General features: G+C 29.9%; 1 protein-coding gene across 3 annotated transcripts in view; it reads left to right on the top strand.

The window, feature by feature from the left end:
- The first annotated feature begins 565 nt into the window (after nt 1–565).
- The window catches only part of LOC145322123 (prolyl endopeptidase FAP-like), a 46,310-nt gene continuing 34,935 nt past the window's right edge, over nt 566–11,940 (top strand). For all 3 annotated transcript variants that reach the window (XM_080163923.1, XM_080163915.1, XM_080163931.1), the window contains exon 1: nt 566–835. The gene's annotated coding sequence lies outside the window, so the exon portion shown is untranslated. The remainder of the gene's footprint in view (nt 836–11,940) is intronic.

Raw genomic sequence — 11,940 nt, 5'->3', positions numbered from 1 at the left:
GCAGTTAAAGCGGGGTATTTCTTGCAGGGTTCCTTTAACCAGAAAAAAATATGCGGTTCAAATGCATTTCGTGAAACTACCCCTTTGAAAGTTCAAAGCAATATGATTTTCTGCAGTAAAAGCGTATGTTTTGACTTCTAAGTAATGTTAGAAACATAAATATTTACAAAAAAAAAGAAAAATTTCATGCTGAGTTTTCAATAACAGTAAAAATTGCTTGTATTTATGCAAAACTATTGAAACAAACATACCCACATATACATATTCACTTAGGCAATATTGATTTCCTATATTCTGTAAAATAATATTCATTATACCACGAGAAACTTTCTGCAAGTATTTGTATCTATCTATCTATCTGTTTGCGTGCGTGCGTGCACAGGTGATCACAATTAAGTGAAACCATCCATTGTACGTGTTAGGTAGGATACGTGTGTGTGTGTGTGTGCGTTTGTCTGTCTGTGCGTTTGTGCGCTTGCTTGTCGGTGCGGTAGTGTGCGAGTGTGTGTGTGTGCGCGAGATTAGACCATTGTTATTCTATGATACTCTGTAACTCTACTCTACTAAGTCATATTCTCAGTCATAGTCTGCTTGTGTTAGACTAAGTAGTAACAGCAACTCACAGTGTTGCGTGTTCGTGTGAGAGCCTGTATACGATACAAGTGATTTAACAACAAGTACATATAAACATATAGGCAGGAAACACTTAGTTACGTATATAGAGTGGCAAATTAAAACAACACTTTACAGTTTAGTTTCACTAGTAAATAGTTGGAGTTATAACAAGTGACATTTTATCTGATTTGTGTCTCAACGTGTCCTGTATATTTAAGAGGTAAATTTACATGATTTTTGAAATTAATTTTATATAATGTTATATTTTATGTGATATAAAAAAACATGATATTGATATAATACCGTAGCATAAGATATCAATTTATTATTTAATAGTTATATACATAATAAAATGAAAATTTCAGGAATTTCAAGAATTTTTTGGGTAAATTACAAAGATAGAAAGGAGGCCTTTTACATTCAAAATGTGCGGGTTTTTTTATACAAATGGGCTTCAGTGGTCACAAGAATGAGTTACTTTTATTACTTTGGTGACCATTTTTGTTTTAACATAAACTAAGCATCCTTTGTTGGTTGAATTCAAAATTTAAATCGACCTTACCAAATATAGGTAGTGAAATGACAACTTCAAAAAAATAGTTATTTCTCGTATCGTATTATAAACGGCTTTCCGCGGATATAGAATGTACAATTATAAGATTAAAACTAGTTTTTTTAGCCCCGAGATGCCGAAGGCACGGGCTAAAAAAACTAGTTTTAATCTTATGATTGTACATTTCTATATTCGTAGAAAACTGGATATAATACGATGCTAGACATAGTTTTTTCGTATGGATGAGAACCGGTTCCTATCCGACGGATTCGAATGAATACGAGAAAATATTTTACGAGAGAATTGCTTCATTTTTTAGTAGCTACTCTATAATTCTAAATGTCCTTCCGTCATTAGAAACGGAGAGGGGATAATGTTAATTTATCTGCTGCTATTCAATATAGATAATTGAGATTATTGGTTTATTGATGTTAAAAAAGAGCATCCAGTATATAATTTACTATATTAGTTGGATTGTCTATCATACTATTCATGACATTTTTGCTTAATAAGCCAGACAGTATAGTTATCTAATAATTGCCCTCCAAGATTAATTAAACCAAAATTGTGTAATATATTTTTATGTCCTAATTTGCTTTATTAGTTAAGAGTTTAATAAATTGCATTTTAGCTTCCTTATTTTATTTTATCCCTAGAGCATTTTTACATCCATCATAAAATAAAATTAGTTAATTATGAATGCTTTGTCTTGATAGAGTCCTTTGCGTTCATAAGTATTTTATAATAGTTGCATTCTTCAGAATGCGTTTTAAATTAGAGAGAGATGGGACAATGGGCTGTTTATTACACTACTACCCAAAATTTTATAATAAGGTTTTCTCGTATTCATTCGAATCCGGTAAATAGGAACCAGTTTTCATCCATACGAAAAAAATATGTCTAACATCGTATTTTATTAAGCTTTCTACGAATATAAAAATGTACATTCATAAGATTAAAACCATTTTTTTTAGTCCGTGCCTTCGGCACCTCGGGGCTAAAAAAACTGGTTTTAATCTTATAATTGTACATTCTATATCCGCGGAAAGCTGTTTATAATACGATGCGAGAAATAACTATTCTTATTCTTTGGCTTAACAACTTTAGGGACTTTAGTGAATTTTGATTGGTTGATTAAGTTTGGTGTTCAAACGTTTCAACAACTAATTTTAATCTACAGAAGGGGTAATTTTGTGTATCACCATTGGGGATGTACGTCAATTTTTCGACCATTGTCATGTCTTTTAAGATCCATGGTTTTAAATAGTAAAGCCTTCTATTTATTTTTTTTTACAACTTAGATAAACTTGACAAGGAAAAGGGTACAAAATGCTATCTTGTCAATAGGTGCTTTAAAGATTTTTTTTTGTATAAAAAGCGATGAATCAAAATCCTTTTGGGATTTCTACGTCTTTGAAGACACAACTTAATAATTCTCCCTTTTGGTTAAAACTAATTTAACTCTTAAATTCGACAAATCAAAAAAAGGTTTGTCCATGAGAAAGGGAGACAAATTATCTGAAGAAAAAATTTAAAGTTTCTAGTTAAGCACAGAACCTCCCCCCTCCCCCCCCCCCCAAATAATTATGTCGCAATAAATTTTAGGAATAAAGAACAGTTTTTCTTTAGCTTGTTTTAAATTATTTCAGATTAGGTTAGGTTATATTAGGTACAGGTTGGTCTGATTCTATGATGTTAGAGCACCGCAGGTACATAGCCCCCGCTGAGGTTATGAATAGGAAAAAAATACCCCCCCCCCCCTCTCATTTATTTTATATTTATCCAAAATAAGGATAGGGATGGGGAGGGTGTAATCTAAGTGAAAACACAATAGACATTAGCTCTACACCTATTTTTATTTTTAGAATACCTCTGAATGTCCCCGAGCATATGGTCAAAAAAATATAAATGGTCCGGAGGTGGGCAATGGGCATTATTAGTCTTAAATAGACTAGACTTTAAGTTCATATAAAACTGCTATGTGTATGTGCATAAGCAACTTAAGATCCCAAAATATATGGTTCATTTGGACCTTCCATTTTTGCCCTAATTATATATTTACTTTAAATCGTTATTTATTGACCTTTTTTCAATATTTTATTTTTGTATTTTTATAACAAGCAATTTTTCATTCCTAAAAGTTTTAGACGTTTTTAATGAATACCAATTATGCCCCGTCTAAAAAATATTAATGAAAATATAAATTAATATTCAGGCAATTAAACAAGTTTTAATTAGATTTTAATATTTTCACAATCGTCCGTTTGTTATTCGTCTTCAACATTACTTAGGTTATAGTTCTAAAACCACCTTAAAAACAAATATGAAATCAATTTTAAGTTGATTATTGACACTAAATGGCGAAAATTACATTTATATTAATTTTAGAACATTAAAACCAAAGCTGTAGGGTTAATATTTAAAAAAGTTAAGTGATTGGTTTTTAAAATCTTAATTTTTACTTGTCTAAAAATTACTACAAACATGACCTATACTTTTTAAAATTATTATTTAATGTGCCTGTAACCTAAATACTAAAGCCCCAAATTGCCCTTTATGTATTGTTATTTTTAGTTTTAAGTAAATGCCAGTTTATCAAATACAAAGGAGAAAAGTTTAGAATGTATCTATCTAAATGTTAATTATGTAAATTGTATATGTTTCCTACTAATGGGCCCTTTTTATAATTTGGCTTAGAATAATACTTGTCTATCTTCCCCTTTAGGGTGTTCAAGTAATATGATAAGAATGAATTAATAGCTATAAGCAGTAGTATTTCATTCAAGATTTTTTGAAGATTTAATATGGAGTTTTTTGTCTAATGACCATATTTTTGTTCGCGACATTTAAATCGAAGCTGCTCTTCAAAATATTGAATAAATCTTAATTTAATAATATATTTTTGCTATAATAGAATAAACTAACAAAGCATTAAATTTGGAGTATACGATACTTTTTAGACTGTGCTTTTATGATGTTGTCATCCTTGTTTAAATAGTAAATTAAGTTAAACATTGGCCAAAAGCAACGGAAATTTGATTTAAGCAATTCATGATATACTCTATTTTATTAGAATAGCAAAATATAAAAATAGCTTAAAAGCAAAAACGCCTTAAGGCCTTCCAAATTAAAATTGTAGTTAGTGCCAAGCAGTTATAAATGTATGTATATAAAATGAGTATGTATTTGTACATGTAAATAATTCTTATGCAGACAACATTTGCATTAAACTGGCTTCTGCTATAGGTTCAAGGTGCAAGAAAAGGTTTAGCTTTTTCAATCGTTAGAATAGCATTATAACTAATGTTATAATATCGCATCGTATTATATACAACTTTTCGTAGATATTAACATTTAAAGATTTAAATATGTTTTTTAGCCACGAGGGGCCGAAGGCCCAGGCTAACAAAACTGGTATTAATTTAAGATTTTTATAGTAATTTTCGTAGAAAATTATCTCTAATACGATGCTATACATATTTTTTTCAGTATGGCCAAAAACCGGTTTTAAACCAGAAGATATTAATTGGTTTCGAAGCCATACTGGAAAGTCAACTTTACTTTTTCTGTGTACTTAAAATATCTATACAGTAAAGTTTTTTAAATGTCCATATTCCAGAAGTCCTTTCCATTCCGTGTAGCAGTGTGCATATTTTCAAATTTTTAATTCTATATTTCACAAAATGCTTCATCTTTATTTGTCTTTTTGTTTTATCTTTTTTTTTCTTTTTGTGTCTGTCTATTGCTATGCTTATTTGTATACTATCTTTTTTCTCCTTAGCTTTTTCCTTTTTTCTCAATTTTATTATTTTTTGTTCTTTCTCGCTATATTTTTTCCCGTACTGCAAGATGACTTACAATCAAGATACAATATAAATCAAAAAAGTTCTCATAATTATGTTTTAATCCATAAATAAATAAATCTAATTGATTTGATTACTGAGAGTTTTATACACATGCATTGTTAATAAGGCAAGACCGAAACATGACAGTTCGAACAGAAAAACAAGAATGACTTTGTACTAGGGATCTAAAGGGATAAGATAATGGCCGATAAATTAATTACATTTTGTTTTTATTTTCCGTCGCTATTAGCTGATTTCATATACCATTATTATCTATTATTTTACTATAATGTTTTATATCCAGGACAAGAAGTTTCTTAGTGTTGTTAAAGTATAAGACAATTGACGATAATTGATGTACATCCCCCAAATTACCAGTAATGTAGATTAAAATATATAGTATACAAATTTTGACACTGCTAATTTAAACCAACTAATCATGATTGAATAAAGTAACCAAAATTTTGAAGCCTGCGAACGAGCTGGTATGTTAATATATTTTGAGTTTAATTTATAATGTAATGTCCACTTGGACTTTTCATAGGGGTGCATCCTAAGGACAAACCCTACATGAGAAGAATATTCGCTATCCAGTTTGAAGGTCTTGATTTTAATTGCATTAAAGTTAAAGTTGGATGAGAACCTGATTTTAAAATGTGCACATTCACATCGCATACACAAATATAAAGACAATAGAGTAAATAGAGTGGCGCTAGTAACATTTTAGTTTTTCTTTACTCCGGTGATAGTTTAAATTAAAGCTACTGTATTGCACCGCCATAACCGCCGTAAATATGCATTGAAAATTATTATATAATAATAATATATAAATATTACCTAAAACTGACATCCTCTAAAAACAAATAGTAATCTATTAAAAAACATTTAGTAGTTCTAAGTTGCTAAATAAAAAGATAAACAAGCAAAAATGTTTATTATAAAACGAAACAACAGGCTATTTTTTTTACTTTTGCTTACAGTTATGATTTAAATAATAAATTTACCAATTTTACATCAGTCTATTCTTACTTTCTTCAACTAGCTGAAAGGCGTTTGCTTATGACTCAGGAAATAATCCATTTATGTGTAAAGCTTATTTATTCATTTATTGTCATGCGCGTTAAATCTCTATAGTACTGTATTCCGTTCAGTGGCGTGCAGAAGGGGAGTGTGTTCTACCCCTTAGTTTTGCCAGCTATGGTGTTTAACAATCCTACATCTTTTTACACCCCCTGCTACACCCTTCCATCAAAGAATGTTAAATCTTCCATTTCTTTAAACCTTTGCTTTAGATATCTTAAGGAATGAGAAAATGAGCAATACAATATAAAAGACACCTTTATTTACAATGTAAAACACAATTCCACCTTCTGTAGATTTATCTTATTTGTAGAAAAGTTTGAGCACTTCTGGTTTTTATAGCCCAGATATAATTTGATAAATTGAAACAGCTTTTAGGCCAACGAAAAAGTATGATACACCTCCTGCCTTCTGCCTCCATGAAAAACCTAAATTGAGTCAGTTTCATATAGAATTTCTGTAAAAATCTAATCATTAGACAACTGCTTATTTCAAATTTTAAAAAGGCATCCATATTTTTAAGATATTGCCTAGGTATTTCATACCTATATCTTTTTTAACTCGCCATGAAATTAAACATTCACCCTCAATCATTGCCACTGTGTAGCACAAATTAACGTTTATGCAATACAGAAAAAAACTAAATATCTCTTTGGCAATACTTTCTTTCTTGTTTTTTCAAAATATACGAGCACTTTATGTGTGTTTTAATCCAATGGGGTTTCAAAGGTTTTGGGGGTAATGTAATGTACATCCAAATATTTAAGAGAGCACCCCAAAATTAGTTTTATAAGGTGTTTACACCACCCCCCTCCCCACTATGACTTTCCTGTTGTAATCTAAATCATTTTACTTGCAAACAAAATTCAATAACCTTATCACAATAATACTAAAATAGCCATAGTTGTTTTGAAATTGCGCAGTATTGCATGAAAACATGGACTTAAAATTTTGTAATATCATTTGACTGCGTAAACTCTTTATGGTTCTGTATATGGGCACAATATATTGAATACAATATTGCAAAGTGGTAATCATTATACTGGGGCATAACAGGAGTAAGCCCCCAGGGAGGGAGTGGACATTAAACTGTTTATTTCACTAGTCCCCAAAGTTTTACATAAACGTTTTGTTTTCTTATTGGTTACTGAACAACTTTGGAGGTTTTTACTGAATTTTGATTGGTTGGTTTATAAGGTTGAGTGTCCAAGCGTTTCGACCACTAATTGTAATCTAAAGATTGAGTTATTTTGTGTTTTAACATTGAGGATATACATCAATTTATCGGCTGTTATCTTATCCCTTTAGATCAAAAGTAAAACCCCTTCCCCATCCATTGTGCCATTTAAACCAAGAATTAAATAAATATCTAAAGATTTGTTAATTTTTTAATGGATAAATTTTGTATAACCCTAATGACAATGAATAAAATTCCCATTTTGTTGATCAAAATTATTGAGTACCCAAAGCCCTTAGCCAAAGAATGGGAGAGCGTGATTAAAAAATTTTGGGTACCATACTAATTTAATATATCTTTAGACTAATGTCTACAATTACTGATCAAAGAATTGGTTAGAGGATGACACACGAGTGGCAGATAAGATTTTACAAACAGGCTTCTCATTCAATGATATTGCCTACTGTAGAAATAATCTTTGTATATAAACAAGAAAAAACATTCCTATATATGTATAAGTACCTACTTAAATGGAAATTTATATTCTTATGTGTCAAAATTATGAATGAAATATTTTGTTTTTATACCGCCTTCCACTATATGTATATGTATGTAACCTCCCAATTTGAAAAAGTGTTATTGCAGTTAAGTAAATTTTGCAAACAGCTCTATAACAAATATAGTTGAACTAAGCAATAGACAGAATTTTAGAGTTACAACCTGTATTACCTTTTGTATTATAGATTTTATATGGTCTTTGATCAAATATTTTTAAAATAATAAAAAGAAAATGGATACTTGATGGTTTACAAATGATGTCTGTGATTTGATCTCTTTAGAAATGTTTTATGATTTTATCGCAAAAGTATGTGGAACGGGTGTACGCCCCCTGACAAAATTTGCTGCATGCCACTGCATACTAAATTCCGGTCTGTGCTATTGTAAAACATAAATTAACAGTTTTGTAGGGGCACATCGTTGATTACATATTTCTGAAAGCACGGTATGTATTGCCCAAATATGAATTTACAAAAGCATGCGAATTCAATTATTTTGTCTACGATATACTCATGAATTATCCAAAGGATGATTTACAAAAAGTCAGGAAATCGGGATAAAAACAAGTATAAATAAAAACACAAATAAAAACAAAAATACACAATTTACAGTTGTGTGCTAAAATTGAATATACCAGTGGGTTCTACCATAAACCTTTTTATATTTGTGACAAATAATTCGTTTTTAAAGAAGGGTGTTCCACAATCAAAAGCTATAGCTTTCATTTTTTCCAGTACAATTGGATATATATTATGTATTTGAGAAAAAGAAAATCTCAATCATTTTAGCTGTTACCGAGATCTTAGGCTTCAGACAGTCAAACGTCACGGTGCTATAAATTAATTTTCTAATCATTTAGTAAAATAGTTCCTGAAATAAATCCGACGTTTTTCCTGAAACAAGGGTTCATTTACATTTTTATAATCAACATCTTACACCATAAATAGACAACAGGAATAATAGGTATTTGGAATTTCACCTTTACAAAGAAACCTAATTTTGATAAAAGTCATGGCTTGTTGTTCGAGTTAAGCCGCAATTTACTTATCAGAACGTAGCTGCACCCGCTCGTCAAATTAGCAGCTGCACACGCCAGAAACTTTTCTAAGTCACAGTAAAATTTTTGAATTGAAGGTGATCTTGGCCAAATGACGAAATGTTTTGTACATGGCAATTACTTACGAATTTACGTCTGCCATATCCAATTTAGTCATATTTTAATAGACTTTATCACTTCATATCATATTACAATCATTGCTACTTCCCACAATAATTAATTAGTTGTTTCGTGGATTTTCTATTTTATGTAACTTATTTTTTTTTTTATAAAAATACAAAAAGATTTTATACTTTTCGGTTATAAATTATTCCCGTCTCTTTCTCCTCGTGTCTTCCTAAATGATAATAACATGCTAACTTTATACACAATAAATCATCATTTATTCAACATTTATGTATTTATTTTCCTTATGCTAAACAGATAGAGTCATAATATGTATGAAAAATGGATCTTTTTGTACAAATTTAAAAAAATATATCATAGCATGATATTACTATTTATTAGCACAATTATAATGTGAAATTTTTATCTTATTGAACACGATTTTCTCTTTTTAATAAAAAAAGGCATTTTCGGGGAGATACGGAAAGTCTCATGTTTGACATCATGAAAATACGTCTAAAAGAGAAGGATGAAGGGAAAATTGGAAAAAGGAAACCCCTAAAAATAGAATTAGATGGATATAGACGTATTTTAATGACGTCACACATGCCACTTTCCGTAATTTAGTTTCGGTGTCGGCTATTAGCAGCAGTCAGTTGTCATGTTCTCTATGCTTGTGGCTGCAGAAACTACTGTTGTCGAGCCCTAATTTAACAAAAATGTAAAGTAAAGTATGAACTAAAGAAAGTATTGATCTCACATTTTTCATATTATCATTGCAAAAATTTCCCTTTTTATTTTGTATGATAAATAACGTGTGGTTGTGGTTCATATTTGCACATTATTAAATATTTTCACCAGCCTTTTCTACACACTAGAAAAAATCCACCAAAAAAAGAAAAGAACTTTGCAAAAATTGAATTGGTCAAGCAAATTTCGCGCATTTTATTGTTTAATAACTTATAATTGTTATTGCATACTAAAACCATTAAAGAATTCGCAGCTTCAAGACTTGCAAAAAATACATATTGCAAAATTTCGTGACCTTTTCAATATTCTAATTTTAAAGGAATTTTAAGTGTTGGCAATCAAATTAATATAGATATACATCCAGATAACTACATAAATTCAGCGTTGGGGACCTTTTACGTCTGGTGTTTTCTGCTCTTTTGTAGTGACTTGGCTGTGTTAATATTTCCGCCACTATTGGCTGATATTCAAACCCAATTGAAAGACAGCACAGGGTCCACTGGGTTGGGACATACAGTTATTTAACCACTTCCCCCTCTTTTCTTTTACTCTAAAGAAATCATGAGTTTAATTAAATAATCACTAGAAACTATAGGTGCAGCCTTTATTTCTTTTTTACTAACTACTTTGTATTTTTCATTAATTACTATGAAAAAATAGTAATATACCCTTTATGAAACTATTCTTGTAATTATATCTAAGCAGTTGCATTTATGTAGAAACAAAAGAAACATAAAAAGGAAACATTTTATCTTCTAATTGCCAATTAGATCCTACATATGAAATGCCTTGTTAGACGAATATAGGATAGAAATATGTAATCTAAAAAATAATCATAGAACTTAGTAGACAAACAAATTTTTCTATCAAACTTATAATTGTATATATAATCGTCCCACAAAATATGTAAAATTATGTAACTATTTATTATATTCATGTTTATCTTTTGTTAAAAATCTTTTAAATTTGTTTGGTGATTTCCTTTATAGTTCCTTGTCGAGCAAAGAAACCACCCTCGCTCTTATTATAAATCAATTGGAAATAAGTGAGAAGGGGTTGTTTTGGTGTGTTTAATTTTTACTTTAAATCAGGTTAGGTTTTTGTTATATAGCTTTATTCTCATTTTTCTGTATACTTCTTACTTTTTGTTTGTTAGACAAGATAATTGACATCATGTGCTTCGTTTGTTTGCAAGCTGAGGAAATATACTATAAGCCATTTTGATGGATAATTCACGATGTTATATGCTCATAACTTCTAAAGCAGTGGCGTGTAATAGAGTGTTTTAGATGGGTGTCGATAAAAATTGGGCAAGTCTGCCTTCCCCTTTTATCCACCTTTTTCTTACACACACCTCTGGTGATTAATTGTTAATACTACTTTGAAGAGGTTTAGGTATTCACAGGTTTAATCAAAATGTCAAAACATAAATTTAAATTATACATTATACCTGCATTAAAAATAAGTTTGACCAATAAAATCTTACAAGCCATAATATTTAAGATGCTTATACTTTAAAATTGATATAATCTTTACATATTATAGAATTATAAGCTGTTAAAAATTTATATAATTTTTACTTATTTAATTTTGAAAACATAGCTGTATTTTGTGTATTAATGTCTTGTCGGCAATTCCTTCATAGTAACTTGTCTAGCACATAAAATTCACCCAAACCCTTTTTTGAGATTCAAAATAAGAGGCGGGGGGGGGGGGGTATACTTTTTCATTTTGTTAGGTTAGATAATATTGGGTACTGGGTAACACCGTTGTGTTAGGGTATTACAGGAATAGGTCCCGCAGGGTTAGGCATAATAAAAAAAACATATCTCCCTTATTTCAAATTTACTTAAAAATCATAGGGAATGGTTCAGTGATCTAAAGGCATTTTGAGGGAAAGAGCCCTCATATCTTTTCATCTTAAATATGCATTGAAATTTGAGTAAAAGATTACTTTTGATGAAATATTTATATAGATGAATCATTTGTCAAGATCCTAGTTCCGTGTATGTATTGCGTCATATAAAGTCCCTGAAGATGCTTATAAATACACACATGTACGCACTCTTGACAGCTTTGACTTTTTTACACCTTTACAGTATTTTTACAGATCAACAAAAATTATTATTTATAGTTTATTTTTTAACTTTATTATTTTAATAATTATAACAATCTTCAGGAATAATACTGGACTGATTGA

Source organism: Acartia tonsa, chromosome 1, assembly GCF_053477335.1.
Source record: "Acartia tonsa isolate MP-2025a chromosome 1, ASM5347733v1, whole genome shotgun sequence".
Lineage (NCBI taxonomy): Eukaryota > Metazoa > Arthropoda > Copepoda > Calanoida > Acartiidae > Acartia > Acartia tonsa.
The sequence above is the reverse complement of the archived record's forward strand: the minus strand, read 5'-3'. Positions and strand labels throughout refer to the sequence as shown.